We start from the raw sequence: 18,945 nt of genomic DNA, 5'->3' as shown, positions 1-18,945 counted from the left end.
TGAACAAACAGTGTAATCTGGCCCAGGCCTGCAAATGAGAGGCACCTGAGCTGGCATGAATTGAAGGCAGCACAGCCATGTGGTGTGGCTGTGCTCGTGGGGACACCATGGGGCACAATGTGACTGCAGCAGCAGGGGAAAGCTCCCAGGTTCTGCAGGCTCTCCCACCTTGCTGCCAGTGTGAGTCACCATCCAGAGCCAGCTCAGCAATTCTGCTCTGCTCTCCACTGCTGGGTTAGGCACCAACAGCCAGCCATGCTCACCAGCAACTGCAGCCATCTGCTTCCCTTTTCCAGGCCCCCACTGAAAGCATTTCTGACATCAGCACTGTCTCCATAGCACCTAGAAAACTTCAGTGATTTTTTCCAGAAAGCAAACCAGAACAGAAAGCTGGACAAATTCAAATGCAAGATGACATTTCATAATTTAATAATATTCTAAATGGCAAGAAGTAACTAAACTATGTGCAGGACCATTTTTCATCTGTTCACGGAACTTTTGACTTGGCCACTGTGAACCTTTACCAGAAAGGATTGGTGTGCACTTTTGTTATATGTGTTTTCACGGTATTTTTTGTCACTGGCACCTCATGCAGCCCTGAACAGTTAACTAAACCAAGGCATTGATGCAGTTAAAACTGTGTAGCAGCACTGATTTTAATAATCTTGAAATTGAGCATGGGTCTGCATCCCCAAAATGCTACACAGCACCACAGCACACCACACTGCAGCTGACTACTTTGGTATCTTTGCATGTCTACTTGTAGATAAACTGATAAAAGGGAAAAAAGAGAACCTAAATGAAACTCACTATTACTTGATGCTCTGCCAGTTGACAGCTTTACTATTTATATTCCACTGGATCCCTTCCTCTGTCAGAAGACCTCAGTTTTCAGATACATTCTGTGAAAAGAATGTGCAGTTTTTGCCTCTGCTTTTATCAGTTTTCTTAGATTTCACTTTTTGCTGTACCAGAAGTTGTTTCCCTGCTGCTCAGGTTTATTCTGTTTTCTCTGGGTCTGTTCTTCCCCGAGAATGAAAATACACATCCCTGTGAAGTAGCATGAAACAATTCAATACAATGTAACTTACATGGACTCTGCCTGCTATTGACACTTATTATCCTGCTGCTTCTTCTCAAGCCTTCAGCTCACTGCAGCATATTCACAACTGCCTCAATAAAGTGTTCCTACAGCAGGTGCAGTTTCTCTCAAAATGTATCCTGTAGGATCTCATAACAGTTACTGTCACAAACTTCTACTCACACAAGAGAAAGGATATTTTGGAAAGGCAAACAAAGTTAGTTTTTAATATCTTAAACCACAGAATACAATTAAATAACAATGCTAGTGAATATCTGTGTTTTCTAGAGTACATTTGATACCAAGTATTTTTTTTCAAAACTGAAAGAACATTAAGCACTAAGGCAGAAAATTTCAGTCAATGTTATTTTAAACTGTAGCTTAGACATTACACTCACAAGTTAAATAAATATTAAGGTCCCAAACTGCTTGACCTTGTTTCTGTACAAGTACTGTGCAGTACATAAAACTGTAGACATTAGAAAAAACTATAGAAATATAGAAAGATGTACCTGAGACACATCCTAGCAAGAGTACAGCAATGCTCAGCACAAGCCCTTCTGGGGACTCTTTCAAAGTCACTTATGACAAACAGCTTTTTGGCAGATATCAATGTGGTAGATTTTTTACCTTTTGCCTCCTGTAAAATTCTCACTACACCTTTCTGGGTGTGCACCCTTCATTACTAGGTCACTTCTCACCTTCATGCCTGTAATTGAAGAGTAATAATGCCATAATGGGCTCACAAAGTCAGTAAGGAGCAAGCTGAATCAAATCAGTGTACTAAACTCACCAAATCAAATTTTCATTTTGAGAAGGACATTCAAGGGATACAGGTGTAAAACAGACCTAAGTTATCCACCCACTCCAAAAATGTGACAAAAGGATGCTCAGTCTTATCATAAGCACATCAAATAGTCTTTGTCCAAAATGAGGCTTGTGAGTGTTGTGAGACTTCTTTAGCCTTGAGATTTTTTTCAACACAGACTAAACACACTAAATAATTAGTAAATTTTTTTTTAAAACATACTCTTTCCCAAGCTATTTATTTACACTGTGACCACAATGTACATGCCATAAGGGACTGAGTGAAAGCACAGTGACCAAGCCATGTGCCTGGGAAAATAGCCTTGGGAAATGCAGAGTAGGACAGGCTCTGTTTTGCCATTTCAGTGCACAAGTTCTACTTCTAAAAAATATACCAACCAGAAGATGAAATATTAGCAGCTGCTATGTGGAACTGATATCAGTAAATATAGACTCTATATGGCACACTGACTTCAGAAGACCCGTTACATGTGTTTATTAGTGTGTGCATATGCAACAGTACAGGGACAACAAACTCCAGAACTTTGTGGCTATGGCTAACAAGGAACACAAGAACACTTCTCAAAACCTGGTCAAAACCTTTAACATTAAACTTACTTGCAATTGACACCAAAGCAGAATAATGACACAACATGACAGTTAAGTAACAAATAAAATACAACCTCCATTCAACCACACAGACAAAATGGAAACAAAATAGGATTGTACCTGGAACTCACAGAGCAGTGACTGTTTATGGGCAGTTCCCTTCATGCAAGTTTTCTCAATCTCTAATAAATTAGAATAAGATGGTGATTATAATGCTTCTAAAGTCTAGAATTCACTCCAGCTAGCACTGGCAAGCTAGAAATAGCATGATGCCTTAATCTGCAGTTCAATTTTATGAAAGGTCTGCAAAGCAGGTATCTCAACAACAGCTCATCTCTTTTCCCTTATCTGCGAATCTCCCTCTATGCGAATGTCTCTGACTCTTACTGCTCTGAGAGTTATCAACTCAAGTGTAGTCATTTTCAGTTTATTTTCATTTGTTTGTCAGAGGTTCACTCAACTATTCTATAAATGCAACCCTAGCACATAGACAGGGATCCCATACTCCCTACATGAAAATTGCAGTATTATTGTTTGCTTATCCTGGATTATTTAAGATCCATATCCCAACTGTGCAAGTACAGAACAAAAGTAGTACAGTGCGTGCAAAAATAAAGCTCTGTTTTTGTTGGGTTTTTTTTGTCTTTTCCCCTCAAAAGGACACAGAAAATTATTGCTGTGTTTCTTCAGCTGCAACAATTAATAATTCATTCTTCAGACAGTGATTAAGAGACCAAAGACAAGGCCAAAGCATTGCAGAAATTGACATTAAATTAATTTCAAATAAAATGAATTATTTGAAAACAGAAATAGTAATCCTCTGCAGTAATCTGTAATAGTAAGTGATATAACTAGCCAAAAAGACCACATAAATCAATATTATCACCCTGTAACAGCTCTGCCAGTAAAAAAATGGCCCATGGCTGATTTAAATAACATTTTTTCCAACACAAAATATTCATTTTGTCCATACTGCTACTATTTTGACATAGGACTCAACAGTGCTAAATCAAATTCAGTAGGATTTTCAGCATTGATTACACTGATGGACAATCAAAATGTTTATCCCTGGCCCCAGGTCAGAAGGCAACACAACTCTAGAAGCAGTGCTGTTATCTCAGAACTCACAAAATTATTATCAACAGCTACAGTGCATTTTAATTAAAGCATTTTCCTCTTGTGGCTTCCCAAACACATAGGACATTTTTGCATTCTTATAACTAGCATTTATAGCTTCCTTTCACAGCAGCTTTTACTTTAAATAAACACATCTAGAACAGAAGTAGCAAAACCATACTTGTTTTCACTGTGAAATCCTAGAAAACTGTTTGGCAACACATGCCAGCTTACAACCCTGCCTTACTCATATTCTGTGCTTTGGGTGGCAGTTTTGGGGTACTGAACTGAGTGGGGGATGCTGTACAGCTTTTTTTTTTTTATCTTGGAAGTGTTATTACTGCCCTCACAGCATTCTAAGAATGTCATGCTTAGCCACAGAGACCAGATTTTCAACAAATCAGTTCAGTTAGGCACAAAATCAAAAAGGACAAACCTTCACAAGAGCCCAGAACAGTCAGTGCTAACCTCATTTGAAAACCTGCCCCAATTATAGATGCCAAGTACTTGAAAAATTGGCTCCCAGCTCTTAAAAATCCATTTTCATATATTCTAAACCAACACTGCAGTCACTAAAGGGAGTCCTGACAGTGTTTTTCTACCAGGCGAGGAACAAAGTAAGAGGCAACCTAGAACATACAGAGTAAATCTACTGAGTAAGTCTATTTGTAATCACAAAGCTTACTACTACTACTACATTTACTGGCACCATCCACTTTTGGATTTAGCCTCTTTTATTTATATATTAGTCTTTCTGAGCCAGCACATCTTCCTTTTGCCAATTCCTCCCTGATATCAGCCTGAGGTATTGCTAGAGACAATAGACAACAGCCAGAACAATGAGCTGGCCTGGCCTGAATGAAAATATAGCAATCCCTCACACCTTACTCTTTCTGTGACCAAATCAGGTTCAATGTCTGTAAGTTATCCCAGTTTACACACCATAGGAAAAAAAAAAAAAAAAAAAAAAAAAAAAAAAAAAAGACAAAACCAGAATATTCATCCAACTGTAAATTTATACAGTTGTGAAAGACAACATAACCATTTGCTATTTATGTGGGCTGGAATGGTATCACTTAGCTTTAACATATACCCCACAATTCACTTCCTAAAATAAAGTGTTCTGCAAAATGAGCCTGAATTACACATTTTAAATGTTTCCCAGCTTTGAACTTTGATATAAAATATGAAATACCAAGGCAACAACTCTGCCTTCAGCACAATGCTTTGTCCCAAAGACACAAATAAAAGTTATTCTGTTACTGGAGTTTATTTGAGGATATTAGAATTTAGCAGTATAGTAGTTGTTTATGCTTCTGTGTTCAAATGTAAAACTGAAGTGACAGGTTTGACCAATTCATATAGTTGTTACAACAGAAAGTCACTTTCCATTAGTTCTCTGAACTGCCACATAGAAAAAGTACCATCATTTTTGTGCAGTGATTTGAGCTATAAGGAGAAGTCTCAATGCACCTGTTAAAGAACTCTCACCTTTAAAACATATGCATGAAGTGCTTGGCTTTTTACTTCTGCCACCTGCCCTGATAATTTAAACATGTTACTTTCCTAACAAAAACTATTTTTACTGTCATCACAAATACAGACTTTTCAAAGAGGCAATGCTAATTCTAGCTTATCTAAACATAGATGATTCTTAAGAGAAAACAAAAACATATGGGATTAAATGTAAAACCCTTCTAATACCCTGGTGTATAATTACATTATTCATTAGCAAGTAACCTCAGATGGGTGTAATTTAATGTTTCCTTCCTATCCCTTGAGCAAACACAGCACAGAATAGCTAATCAATTTGATCCCAAGATCCTAAAGCCTCAATAAAACCTGATGGAGGCTTACAGAAGAGCCACCCCAGGCTAGCCTGGAGGATTAAGAGTGTTTACCCAATTTACAGGTTCACTCACTTAAGAGGGAGAGGATGGCAGATCCATGTGCTTCCATCATTCTCAGTAATTTCAGAGGAAAGACATTGTCCTGCAAGATTTACTTATCATGTGGTGCTGTTTTTGTCTAACTCCCTGTTTCGTGTGCTGGGCTGGTCCCTCGTGGGATGCCCTGAAAATGGGCACATCTGCCCTGAGCTCACCTCACGTTCCCCTTGAAGAGGAACTGTAACCAGGCTTTGATTGCAGCTCGGGACAGCCTGGGTGAGGATCTGCACACCGACAGACCAAAAAAAGTCTATTAAAACAATGCTTATTTAACAACAAATTACTTAGTAAAACATTTCATTGCTTAATAAAGCTATTGCCATTGAAACACTTTTTGCTTCAGACTGCTTAGCAGCGTTTATTTCCACGACGACAACGCTGAAGAAAGCGAACCAAGGAGGAGACGACCCACGACATCACCCGGACACGGCGGCCGCGCCTCCCGCGAACCGGCCTCTCTCAGCTGCTGTCCCTGCGCTCCCCCAGGCTTTTCCCTCATTCTCCCTCCTCCTGCAAGGTACCGCGGCACGCCCGAGCGGGGGAGCGCCAGGGCGGCAGCCGCCGCTGGCCCCGGAGGCGCCGCGCCCGCCATGAGGGAAACGCTGACCGCGCGCCCCTCCGCCCGCACGCGCTGCCGCGCGGGGCCCGCTTTCCCGCCGCGCGCGCTCTCATTGGCTGCCCGGCGGCGCGGGCGGAGATGAGCGCGCTCTGATTGGTTGTCCTCGGCATGAGGGCGGGGCCTCGCTGTGAGGGCGGGAGCGCGGTGTGAGGGTGGGAGCGCCCTCACCGGGTGGGTGACCGGGTTTGGTCATGGAGTCCCCTTTCCCCCGGATCCAGGTGCTCTGGTGAAGGGTGAAACCTCCGCCCGTGTTCTCCTCTAGATCAAGTGTAATCTGTGTGTTCTTCATCTCAATGTTGTATTTGTTCGAAGATAATGATGGCCTCAGAATAAAGTGTCAGTGCCCTCTTGAGGAATAGCCTCGCTTTACCTTACCTGTATCTTTCTGATGCTATGCAACAAACTTTCAGCAACACAGTTCTTAAACCAGGGAAAAGGTGCCTTTCCTGATAATAATGAATAAGCCCTACTACCTTTATTGATGCCTGACTTGAGTTCTTTATAATTATGTTGGCTTTTTGAATTAATGTGTGATCTATAATGTTTTGGAGCCATCCCATACTGTTTATTTAATTAGTTTGCCTGGCCTCTATATTAAAATCTTTCTGCATCTTGAAAAGTAATCTAATTTCCCAAATACCAGAAAGATAATCACATTCTGTATGAAATTTGGCATGCTTTTTAATATTCTACTTGTCTATGCTATAGTCATTTTTCTACTATAGTAGTGGTAATAGACTCATCAGTGCTTAAAGAATTTCTGGAGATCTCTCTTCAGCAATGAGCTGTTTTTCTTGAACTGTACAGCTAAAACACTTATTATACAGTGCACGATTAATGAAAACAACATGTACTTCAGTGTATGTCTGTGTGGTAATGCTAAATACAGAAGCACCATCACAGAATTCAAAAGAAGGATGCACTTTTCTTCTTGTTCTCAATGATTTGCAGCAGTAATGGGCTGGAAAATAATAAGGAAAAGTAATAGGAAAGGGCAACTTGGCTAACTGAAAGTTAACACTGAAACTTTTTTTTTAATAAGGTGCTCATTTGGGAGGTTTAGAAAACCTCCTTTTTTGTCAGAACTATTTCTCCTCATGATAGTATCAAAATTTAAGGTCAGTTTTCATGAGACCTCACAACACCTCCTTGTGCATGCAAAGCTGTTCAGTTCTCAGACTTGTTCTTCCTATGACCCCTAAACCCTGTGCATTGAATTCCCTCAATTTTCAACAATATGTTATGGGCAGATTTTTCAGGTTTTCTGCTCTTTTTTTTTTTTTTTTTTTTTTTTTTTTTTTTTTTTTGTGTCTGTGTGTGTGTAAAAAGAAGTGGATTGTACTAAAAATATTTGAAAGTATATGGAAACTTGACTGCAAATATTTAGTGGGTTTCAAGATGCAGGTGTTGGAGTTGACTATTATGAATGTCTGGAATGTCACTGATAGTAAATCTGTAGCTGTGAGAAATGCAAGCTTTGTGGAAACTATTTTATTTCTAGTAGACAGATTTAAACTGGGGAGGATGGGTGAGGTGATGTCATAATCCTTAGCTTCTGACACTGTTTTTCATATTGAGTACAAGAGGTAGTTCTTGCAAATGAATGCTAGGTGATATATTTATCTCTTAAATGCTTATGCCTATTGGGCATTTCCTCACTTGTAAAATCTCTTTTTACTCACTTGTGTATTTTCACATCTCTAAGCTATTTGCTGCTGTTTTTTCAGGTAATGACCTTTTAATTCTTCCTTTGTCTATTTGCTTCTCTGCTGATGCAGAACTGTCAGCTTGGGGCACTATACATTGCCTGCAGTTCAGCACATCATCGACATTTTTATAGAAACAGTTGAAATTGTGTGATTCTGCTCACTTCACTTACGTGCTTGGCAGCAGTCCCTTCATGGGTATAGCTGTTGTTTTTCCTCCCTACTGAATGTTCCAGCTCTTGCAGTGTCAGTTCCTTCACCAGCCATCTGTCTTGCTGGCTCACTCACTATCTTAACATCTCTCCTTCTCAGACTAGATGTAAGTCCTAGTGAGTATGCCATCAGCTCTTAATTTTTTATTCAGAAACTTTTAAAACTGGTGCTGCACATGAATATCCTACATTTCAATCCTCTTGATCCCATCATTGGCTCTTAATGGTTGCTTTCTTCTGCATTCTCCTTTTTACAGGTTCCTTTGCAAGTTGTTTGTGTACCACTCCATCTTTTTCCTGAAAGTTTTAGAGTAATTTTGTTCAATTTGACAACTTGTCCCTGAATTCTGTCTGGGGGATTGCATGTCTGAATGCAAGGAAGGCCTAATCCAGTTCTGTTTGTTGTGGCACAGTAAATCTACAATCACTGCAAGAAGCATCTAAACACTTTCAGATATTACACGAGTCAGGTAGTAGCTCCTGAGAAGTGTAAGATTGTTACCTTTTGTCAATAAGTTAGATAATAACTTCTCTGTGCTGGTATCAGTGTTACAGATAGGATAGATTGTCTCGTAGCTCAAGGGCTGGCATATTGCTAAACAAGCTAGCAATCTTTTTGATGAAAAGTTCTATTTGCTTGTAAGCCAGTCAGGTCTAGATGCAAAATTACTTTATGAAGCCCTGAGAGTATAGTATTCCTTATTATAGTAGCAGTTTATTTTTGTACACTATACTTGCTTTATAATCTTCCAATAGCTAAGATTTGGTTAGATAGTGTTGAGAGCTTTATAAACAACTACTTGGGTTTAGAGCAATTTTCAGTTGTAGAAATGAACCACACAGATAGTAATTTCAATAGAGACATAGCAGCTTTTCTTCTTTTTAATGTATATTGATAATCCTTTCTCAGACCTTCTGCTCCTTTCCTGGACAAACTCAAATATTGTTTATTGCTAGTGCCAATTAGTCAGCCAAGCATCTGCAGCTGGCAGCTATCCACAATGAAGAAGCCCCAGAAAATTAAAACTCCCAGTTGATTTGCATGTTAGATGTCATTGTTTGTAATCTTCTAGATTTCTTCCACACATAATGTTTCTTAGCAATAAAGAAATGTGAGTGTGCTTACAGTAGTAACTCATAATTAGTGAGATGGATTTATTTCCCCACTGTACTTATGACCTCCAGGATAAATTTAGACCTGTCATTTAATGCCTGTCATGAGGGGCTATCCATCTGAGAAAGATCTGCTTCCAAACTAAACATTGCCACTGAAACAGGTCTTCTCATAGTGTGATGCTCTTATGTTGGTAGAAATGTGTTCATAATACATTCATCTCTTCTGGGCTTAACAGAAAGTAAAAGCTGCACTACTACATTGATAACAGAATTTATGGCAGTGTAATAAGTAATTCCAGTGGTACAGAAAAATTTTACCGAGTTATGCAGTGTTTTTCTGCCATTGCTCAGGCCTTTTTTTCCTTTGTGCACAGAAAGTGAAAACATTCTAGACAGCAGCATACAAGACAGTGAGAGTAAATTAATGTTTTTCTGTCTTTGTCCCAGGCAAATCATCTCCCTAACTCCAGAACGTGACTTCCAGTAGGAAAGTGACAGCAGAGATTGTCTCCAAAACCTTATTATGTGAGGTACTCAGGTGTGATCATGGTAAGTCATATGATTAAATATAACCAGCAGAGGCAAAGAAATTTGCAACTGTCCAGAAATCTTCAACAGTGAACTGGTAACGAATACACTTTTTCTCTCATTATGTGAAGCTACAGATGTCTTAGGCTAAGAAGAGGAAGTATCCAAATCCAAGGAAGCTGCAGAGGAAACTGGTGAGCTACAATGTAACTTCACTTCTTGTTACCAGGATATGCTCTGTAGTCTGGGCTCAAACCATGAACATTAAGGAATGTCATTGTTGTTAGGTGAACACACTGCCTATGATCATTTACTCTGCTTGAAATAACTTGTAAACTAGTTTCAGAAGAATAAAACTATTCACCAGAATGTGATTGGAAGGGTATTTTAAGAGCAAACAAAATCTACTTACATGCTAGGCTAGAAGGAGCTAGCTACTACTTAGCATGCTATTAACTAAAAGGAATCTCAATTAATTCCCTCTTAAAAAAAAAAGTTAGGCCTCACAAGATTTCAAGATTTCATGCTTTAAATAATCTCAGTTACCAAAGAGAATTCCTAAGACACCAGCTAACACACCAGCTGAAATTTCCACCAATATAGTTAAAGAAGTGAGAAGTGAATAAAACCTCAATTTTTATATTAGACTAATAAAATCTCTCTGTTGTGGCTTTAGTTTTATTATAGTTTTTACATTGTATTGTAATTAAATTATTTACATTTTATCAAAACTTTGTGAGCAAGTCACACCCAGCTGGCAAGAAAAGCTCATTGCAACATCCTAAAGTAATAGGAACATCACTGTGTAGACTTTAGTATTATTTTTCATACTTTTAAAAATAGGGTATCGCATGCTGTTCCATTCACCTATGTAAGTAAGAAGCTGCAGTAAGACACTAAATGAAGTGACTTTATATATGCTGTAAAAACAGCTGTGGCACAGATGTAAAGACTCTATAGGTAAGTTCTGAGTGGAGAAATCTGGAGCTGGGCCTTGCAGTGTTGTCAGAAGTAGCTCTTCAGAGGCAGATTATGAAATCAGAGCTGTAATCTCTTCCTGACATAGAGTTAATATGAAGCCATTCCAGGACTGAAGCTGTTTACTGGTTCTTCCATCTGTCAGGATTTTCCTAGCTTCTATGGGAAGTATACATGCATTTGAAACTGAGATTGCATGAAGGAAAACTTTGTGGCTGTGTTATGGAGCCCTTTTGAAGAGTTGTAGGTAGATGCTGGCAGACCACCAGGTGAAGGAGTGAATGGGCATAATGGATGTATTTATCTACAGTAACTAAACAAACTAAAAATCCTTTTCCTCCTCTTAGGTGTGACATTTGAAACTTGTTTGTGCAATAAAAAACAGTGTGAGAAGTAATAGTTAAAAGCATTAAGTCATGAGGAGAATGAGAGTCCTGAATGAAAAAGGGGTTGTATGTGCATCCTCTGGGACTAGCAAGGATCTCCATCTCCAGCCTGTGCCAGCAGTGTCTGTATCCACCTGCTCAGGAATTCATATTGTCAGGGTCTTTTCTTCCCTCTCTCTCAAAGAGGCACTAAGGAATTCCAAGAGGGATTTTATCCTTCTTTTCTCTGACTCATGGCAACAAGAGAACACCAACTGCTCTCTATCCTCTTACTAGATCTGCTAACACATACTACTTCACAAAGAAATAATAAAATTAACAAGATTCTTATCTTTCTTTAATTTTTGCTGCCAGTTCCTTAGCTTGGATAAGAGACTACTGTCCATGTAGGGTTTTCTAGGCTCTCCCTGTCTTTTCTTTCTGCAAGTAGGGTCATCAATGGAGTCAGCTTCAAGCTCAATGAAGAATTCCTAGAGGAAAAGCTATAAATCTTTGATCTCTCATCTGTATGGCAGTGCTGATTTCCCAGAATTAACTGTAATGAGGGAGTCAGGAACTGAGTATTTTTTCTTCTAGTCTGTGAGATTAGAAGTGTTTCAGGGCACACTTATAATTCTGATGTATTTTCATTTGTCATTTCTCACTGAGACAGAATTTCTCATTGTTTTCAATGACAGTTCTGCTTAGCAATATGGGAGGTATAGAGTAGCCTGTACAGAAAACTACAGCCTTTCAACAGATAACTACTTACTTTCCTTAGGTATTATCTCTTCCCAGAAAGGGTTAAACTCTACTTTTTCTCTAGGCAGTAATTCCTTAGTAAAGTAAGAAAACAAAGTTTCACAGCTTGCTGATCATGAATTTTCCTGCTAGCCTCTTTGCAATGCAGTTACCCAAAAGAAATCTATGGAATTTTACCCCTTTTTCCAACATGGCTGTATCAATGTTTGGAGTAAGTGAAAGGAATAAAATGATCATTTAACTCTTCTTTTGGCAGAGAAAAGATTGAAGCAAGACATCCTGCTTAAAACTGAAAAGCTCCTACTGTGCTTGAAGCACAGTATAGGTAGGAAAGAGCTAAAAAAATCACCAAAACCCTGCGTTAAAGCAAAACTGTTAATCAATGTTAACTCATTTAGAAATAGTCAAGAGGGACAGATGGAATCCAGTTATTATCTCTCTTTTACTTGAGTCAGTTTTAAAATATATTGAAGCTGGTGTACTTTTGAGTGGCAGATATGGCTTGTCATTTTAAAAGTATTTTTGCTATTCTTAATACTGAAATAGATGAGGAACAGCAGTTAACAGAAATCTTAAGTACCTCAGAGAAAACACTTGTCTTGCATTTATTATCTCAGCTTTCAGATTTAAGCAGCTATATGTGGTTAAACTTTGAAATTATGTAACAGTAATAGAATGCTGTTCAAGTTGATGCCTTTTAGAAGACAAGGGAGTGGGGGTGGGGGTGGGAGTGTGATTGTACAGTAAACCCACATTAAACTTTTTTCCTTAACTGTACTCCTTGAGACAGCCATCAGCTACCCAGAACAGAGCCCAGAACGTGCTCTCTGCAGTTTCCTCTGACCTCATAGTGCATCTTGTGTTTTTTTCCCCACAAGACAGTGATAGAAGTCTAAGCATTGATGTAATTCATTTTTAAATCTGAATTTCTATGTTGTTTAATTGTAACCTCTTCCCTGGTAACATATTTCTAGAGTAAACATCCTCTTATTATATGAAGAATATGCATTTTTAATTACCTGAAAACTGAACTAAATTGTTAAATCTTGTTTTTATTTTGTAGTTGAGCTGTGTCATAGGTCACACACTACTTTCCAAAGTGCGAGTTTCAACAGATGCTGTGTGAATCATGTTAACAAAGAGCACTTTTAAAAATAATTTCCCATACTTTTAGGATGCCAGTTTAATGTTTTTCTGCTTTATATTAGTGATGCTGAAGTTTTAATGCATTTCCAAAGCAAAGATATCAAAGCATGTCACCAGAGAAACTCTCTACTGCAAATGTAGCAAGAATAATCATTTTATGCTGGCACAAAGATAAATAGACAGGCAGAGGATAAACTTCTTTTGAGTGGAATATTGGTTGTATATAGATTACTCTTCTTTTATAATTTCTGAGACATCTTGGTTCTAAACTTAAAGAAGACTGTATAACCATCTTAAATGGAAACTAATGGATATTCTGTTTGTTTCAGAAATTTTCAATAATTGGGTCCTGTGTGCTTCATGTGAAATACCTCAGATGTCTGTATTTGCAAATTTTGTCAAGTTGCATTTTTTGAGGACAAGTAGCATGAGATCTAAAATACCCCAAGTGTAATTTTTTGATAGCAGACGCAGCCCCAGACACATCCCAAAAAAAGCAAAAGAAGAAATCTGAAAAATAACAGAACAAATAGTTTTGTGCAGTTCTTGCAAACAGGTGCTAGTCCAGGCCTATCACCTCTGCTCTGTAAAACAGCAGGTGAGTGAAGAATGCAAACTATCGAGTATTAGGTCAGAGAGAATAATCATCACTGACAGAGAAGCAGGCATTCTGCCCAGGCACTTACTCCCACTGAGGAGACAGGGGTCAGCTCACACAGAGTGAGCTTTCTGTTCTTTAAATATGCTTGTTAAACCTCAAACTTGCAGCACAAGATTCAAGACTAAGAGATTTCTCAGTTTCCCTCATATTCACTGAAATTTTCTATAATCATGAAATTACTTACTCCTGCTTTGACTCAAGAGGCTGTTTGCTGGTCACTTCTTTAAGGTATGACAGCATTCTGACTCCTTTTAGAGTAAAAGCTGAGTGGCTGACAGCAGAGTCCTCAAAGGACAGTATGTGCACAACCAAGTAAAGGATCACCAAAATCTGGTGACTTCCAAGTGGATAAGTACAGCTGTATGGGCAGAGCTTGCCCTCTGTCCCATAGTTTTCCTCTTCTTGCCCCCATCCCAAGCACCAGAAACAAAGCTGAGTAGAATTTATACAAGGAGGAAAATCTTGTATTCATTGCAATTCTATGTAAATACTGTCTCCAAACTGCCCATTCCACAGAAACTACTTGTTCAAGACAAAATAAAATGGAAGTGAGTATTTCTGCAAATCTTGTCAGCATTGTGCTGTCAGCTCAAACTACAGATTATGCCTTTTACAGCAATGTCACAATTCAATCATAGTCTAACATTTTCCCAGATTTTAGACTGGCTTTGACCTATGAGATATAAAAGTACCTGATTATAGCAATAATGCCTGGAGTGCAACTACAATTTTCTTTGTTATGGAGTGTTGTGGAGAACTTAAAACAAATGCTTAAACACTACAGTCAAATACTTAGAAGCTATACCTTCAAAAATCACTGAAAGCATTACTTGATACTTGAAGCAAGTCACTGGGATTGCTCCTTTTTAGTTAGCAGGCCCTTTCTTCTAAAATGAAGCAGTACATAATTGCTTATTGCAGTATGCATTTAAATGCCTCTTTTAAAGAGTAGACTTGGGAGTATCATATAACAATTTACAGGCATTTATGGGGATAAGTAAAATCTAGTTATGTTTAACACCAAGAATCGCTAGAATTCAAGTAGAAAATTGGCATTACACAATACATAAAATTATTTTTTCTGTTTTTAGAATAGTAGAAAATATATAAGCATGTCAGCCATACCTAGGGGACAATATTAAAAAGATGTTTTGGTAATACAAAGTACTTTGATTCTTCATACCATATAAAGGTATGTGTCCTGCTGTATTCTCCCTCATACAGCAATTAAAAAGTCTCTGCTTTTCTATAGCACATGTTGATTATTAACTATAGCATTTTTGTACAGATTGTCCTTATAAGAATTTTTTTAATCCCTAAAAAACCCTACTCTTAATGTATTACTGTATGTGTTGCTCCACAGTGTGATCATAACAGTGTCTCTGACAGTAAAAAATACATCCAGGTCAGCTTTCTGCGCAAGACCTTTTGAAAAACAGACTTTTACTGAAGTGTAATGGAAACATTTCCATGACTTCAGCAGTCCCCTTTGGAAGTTAAAATAAACATTTCCACAAAGAAATTGCAACTTGAGATTTAATTTACTGCGCTGAATGCATAATAACTGGACACAGAAAGTTGCAGTGGATCCTACATCAGTAAAATATTGATTGTTTATTGCCCAAGCTGACATACAAGTAATTAGCAGAAATATTCTATTTGCAATAGCCTTTAGCATAAACAATGTTAGGAAACACAAGAGTCCTTTTTAATATATTTTGGGAAGCCCAGATTGTTTGCTCTATTAAAAGCATGCTGCACTGGCTTCATTAGGACAAAGCAGCTTTGTCTTTGTCCTAACTGACCAGGTAGAAATATGAATGTGGCAGCAAGCATAGTCTTGGTTTATGAATTATGGCAATGTAGGGGTGTGGTCAGGGCATGCTGCTTAGCTTTTCTCATATTTTAGTGGCTTCTTGAGGGCTGTTGCAGCAGCAGCAACTGCAAATATAGAGCTGAAATATCTACAACATCCTTCTGTTATAAAGTCACTTATTCCTACCCAAAAATGAGAATCTATGTTAAGGTTTAATAGTGTCCTTTTAAATTAGAAGCAAACTGCTACAGTGAGAAAATCAGACAGGGTTAGGCAGAGTATGCTATGGTTACCATCACTAAACAGAGCTGGATCTGTTAAGATCAAAATGGTTGACTTGTCACTCTATAGTAATTGTTCCCTGTGGAAAAAATTCAATAGCATCGCTTAAATCACACATAGTGATCACGTGCTCTGAGGCTTCGATGGCTCTTAGACTAAAAGGCAGAGGTAGGGAGGAGCTGTGTCAGGAAATCTAATTCTGCTGGTGTGAGGGGAAGTTTGCCTTGCACACAGTCATGTGCATAAATTGATTTTTAATTTTACAGTAAAGCACTATTTTAATTATTAACTCAATTGATCCCTAAAAGGCTACTGTTAAAAGCCAGATGTTATGCCCCTGCATGTCCAAGGTGCATATTGGAAGGAGAGCTTTTGGATGAGATGATTGTCAGACTGCATTCAATCTTTTCAACTTCTTTTTATTACAGTAAAGCACAAAATCTGTCAATCTGCAGCCTCTATAAGACAAATTGAATGCACACTATCTTAGAAATGAATTACATATCTGAATACTAATAATTAGTACAAAAATTAAAAAAAAAAAAAAAAAGCCAAGTCAATGAAAATGAGAAGGACTGTGTTTCTGTCCAGACTGAAGAACTTTTAATATTATGGGAATTTATGTGAGTCCCACGATTTTGCTTTTAAACACTTACCTTACTGCTGCCTGCAATTGTTTTTCTGGCTCTTTTCTTCTGACAATGATACAGTAACATGGGGAGCAGGAGATGATTATACACAAAGAAATTCTAGATACAGGGCAAAAGTAAGTTAAGGCAAAGTGCTAAGAGTATTCTAATTAGACTGCATTTGATTTTCTAAAGGAATCAATTCTTTAATCTTAGTTTGGTTATTCAGTTTCTATTGAAAATCAGCACAGAAACAGTACAAGTTTCTGTTCTAACTCTATGCAGTCTCCTGGGTTAAACTTTTCTCACCATCTACACCTGAGAAAAGTGCTGAGTTTCTGTTTTGCCAGGATTCCCCTTCCCCTGCCACTCTCAGAAGGGTAAGTTAACCTGTTTTACCAACAACTCACAAAGGATGCAGTTGCATCCTACTCAGTTTAGGGTGAAACAGTCTTTTGATAGCTCAGGAATACTCACTGATCCTGTGACAGAAGGTACTACACATACAAGCAGTGGAGAACACTTGCTGCTTGATTATGCATGGTTAATTCGCTTGCTCAATTCCCTATTCATCACCCAGCACTAAGAGGAAGCCTGAAGCATCAGGCATAACAGCACAACGCTTGGATCTAAATGACTTCATGTAGGATGCAACTTGCCATTTGGCCTTAAATACAGTGGATTTTTTTCCTCTCTTTTTCTGACACCTTGTCACAGAAACACTCTGGCTGCTACACTGCCCTTCTGCTGCTTGTCCTAGCTCTTCAGTGGGGCTGGTAATCCACACGGAAAGAAGTAAGAAATCATTGCAGTGCAAAATCTATACAAGCATTACAGTTAAGGAGGGTACTCAAGGAAACCATTTTGCAGTCTTGACTATAGCACTATCTTACCTGTATGACAAACAAATCTTTTCCCCTGCTGAACCATGAGAACAGGAATGTGATTCCAGGAGCAAATTAATATACCTAGGGGTATTTCCCCCCTACATCTAAGTACAGATATTTGCAGTTAATCAGCCATCCCGCTCTTCCCTTCCCCACTCCCCGGAAACTAAAATAGCGAAACTACTCAAAAGGCATCTGGACCGCACCGCTTTGTTCCCCGCGGTCCTCCTCCGGAGCTCGCTCCCTGCACACAACTCGCGCCTCCGGCAGCCTCTGGCTCTCGGCTCGGCAAGAGCCCCCCGAGCCGGCAGCTCCGAGCGGCGGGCGGGCGGAGATGTAATGCGGATGGGCGGGGAGGGAAAAGCTTTACCTGCCGCCTTCCCCCGCGGAGCCAGGGACGCCTGGAGCTGCTGCATCCACGCCGGGGCGCGGCGGGCGGGCGGGCGCTCAGAACGCCTGGCGGAGGCGGCTGAGCGCCGGGGCCATGGCCGCGCCGGGGAGCGGTGAGCAGGGAACGCCGCCGGAGCCTCCGTAAGCCGCGGGGAGACTCAGCACCTGGGCGCTGAACAGCTCCACGAAGCGCCACGGGCGGGGCCGGCGCCGCGCTCCCGCCCCTGGGCGCGGGGGGGCCGCGCTCCGCCCGCCGCGCTGCGGCCGCCCCGCCCCGCCCCGCTGCGCTCCGCGGGGCCCCGGCCCGGGCGGCGCCCGGCGGAACGGGCGGCAGTGACCACGCCGAGAGGAGGCGGCTTCGCTCCGGGGGCAGCCGGGAGCTGTAGTCCTGGCGCTCGTTGAGCGCGGAGAGCGCCGGCTCGCTTGGGCGGTGCCGGGGCCCGCGCGGCCGCAGCGCCGCTGCCCGGACCGGAGCCCCCCGGGAGAGCGCCTGGAGCCGCCGCCCCCCGAGCGGGAGCTCCGCCCGCCCGGAGCCCGCGGGGCCGCGGCTGCCCCGCGCCGGGGTGTTGGCACTGCGGCGCTGCGCTTTGTGTGGAGACTTTCCAAAATGTTTGGTTCTGTCCTTTTTTTGGGCTTTTTTTGGTGAGGGCAGAAAAAACTTCTTTTTATTACAGGAAAGCACAAAATCTGCTATTCTGAAGCCTATATAAAACAAATTGAATGTATGCTGTCTTGGAAATTAATTACATATCTGAACCTTAAGCATTAGTTTAAAAACAAAAAAAAAAAAAAAAAGAAAAAGAAAAAAGAAAAAAGCCAAGTTGCTGAATATAAGAAGTACAATATTTCTGCTCAGACTGGAGAACCTCTAATAGCATCAGAGCTGTTACAAGTCATATTAACTTGATTTTTGAACTTGACTTACTGCTCCCAGCAATTGTCCTTCTGGATCTTCTTCTTTAACATAGGGAGTGTTTTGCATAACATTTGACTGCCTTTTTTTTTTTTTTTTTTTTTTGGTCGGGTTTTTTTGGGGAAGAAAAAAACGTTGATAGTATAGTTCTTACGGTCTTTGAGAGAATCCTGAAAGCTGTACTGTCTCCCTTCCTCCCGCCAAGATTCAGAAGTTAGAAGATACATGTTGTATATGGAATGATACATGTGTAGCTGTTCAGAGCAGCTAAACAGAGTCAGGACTGTGCCTCATCAAAAGCAAAACACTGCAGAAAATGTAGCAAGAAAGCCTGTAATCCAGTTGCAGATGGCTCATAGAAAGGTATCTCTGA

The 18,945-nt window shown here is 40.0% G+C and overlaps 1 protein-coding gene across 2 annotated transcripts in view; it reads right to left on the bottom strand.

The window, feature by feature from the left end:
• SMPD3 (sphingomyelin phosphodiesterase 3) overlaps positions 1-17,861 on the bottom strand; it is a 102,259-nt gene extending 84,398 nt beyond the window's left edge. Inside the window, exon 1 of one of the 2 annotated variants that reach the window (XM_021535247.3) lies at positions 17,640-17,861. The gene's annotated coding sequence lies outside the window, so the exon portion shown is untranslated. Of the gene's footprint in view, positions 1-810; positions 1,420-17,639 lie in introns of those variants that run through there. The other variant, XM_085589642.1, reaches the window with a different exon arrangement.
• Between the last annotated feature and the right edge of the window lie 1,084 nt (positions 17,862-18,945).

The sequence above is a fragment of the Lonchura striata genome, chromosome 11 (genome assembly GCF_050655825.1).
Source record: "Lonchura striata isolate lonStrDom1 chromosome 11, ASM5065582v1, whole genome shotgun sequence".
Lineage (NCBI taxonomy): Eukaryota > Metazoa > Chordata > Aves > Passeriformes > Estrildidae > Lonchura > Lonchura striata.
The sequence above is the reverse complement of the archived record's forward strand: the minus strand, read 5'-3'. Positions and strand labels throughout refer to the sequence as shown.